This window comes from Octodon degus, unplaced genomic scaffold (assembly GCF_000260255.1).
Source record: "Octodon degus isolate 3935 unplaced genomic scaffold, OctDeg1.0 scaffold00132, whole genome shotgun sequence".
Classification (NCBI taxonomy): domain Eukaryota; kingdom Metazoa; phylum Chordata; class Mammalia; order Rodentia; family Octodontidae; genus Octodon; species Octodon degus.
This window is the reverse complement of record NW_004524708.1, coordinates 1,209,862-1,210,942: the sequence shown is the minus strand read 5'-3', so window position 1 is coordinate 1,210,942 and position 1,081 is coordinate 1,209,862.

Genomic DNA, 1,081 nt, shown 5'->3' with positions numbered 1-1,081 from the left:
GGCCAAGCCTGAACTCTAGGTTTCAGAAACAACATTTCTAGATGTGTACTGATTCATCTGAAAAGCTTTGCTTTGTAATGGATTGGCTAAGCCATCTCACATCTAAATACACAGAAAGGAAAGGAATAGTACATTTACATCATGGGTGCTCATTATCGTGTCTCCTAAGCAATTATTTGTTATAAACTGAGTCTATTTTTTGGACCTCCAGATTTAAATACCCCATCCACCTTTCTCCATACACAATGCAGTGGATTTCAGTAGAAGCAACCACCACCTCACAGAGAAACTTTATAACCCTTAGCAGTGATCCCCAGTTATACCCTTCCTTCAGTTTTGGCCACCACTGACCTAGTTTTGTCTCCACAAATTGTTACTGTCAAACATTGTATAAATAAAATCCTTTGACATGCAGCCTTCGATTCTTAGTTCACTGCTAGGTACAATCTTCATCTATATTTTAGTGTATAGCAGCACACCATTCTTTTTTATACCTAAGTGGTATTTCAGTGGCTACTTTCTACTTGTTTTAACCATTTATCCGTTGATCAGCATTTAGGTTATCTGAGTTTATTTGCTATTATGAATAATGCTGCTATGAACTCATGTAAAACTTCTGTATGAATAAACTCCTATGCAGAGTTCATGAATGGAAACAAGTTTTGCCAACGTTTCTGTTCATGAACCAAATTATTCGCAAACAAAAGCATTTGTGGACAGAGGTATTACCGCACTCTGTTTCCTTTAGAGTCTGATTTCATCTTTTGTGTGTGCTTTTGTAGCAATGCGTCCATTTCATTTATAGTCATCTCATTCCCTCATAATCATTTTTATTTCTATAAGGTTGGTAGTAATGTCACTCTCCCATTTCTTATTATAGTAGTCTGCTCTCTTTTTTCTTGGTAAGTTTAGCTAAAGTTACATCAATTTTATGAGTCTTTATAAAGAAAAAAACTTGTGATATTAATTTTTCTCTATTTTATTAATTTCAACATGTTTATCTTTCATTCTTATTGTCTTGGGTTTAGTTTGCTTTTCTCTTTGTCCTTTTTATAGTAGAAGGTTAAGGGGCCTGGCGATA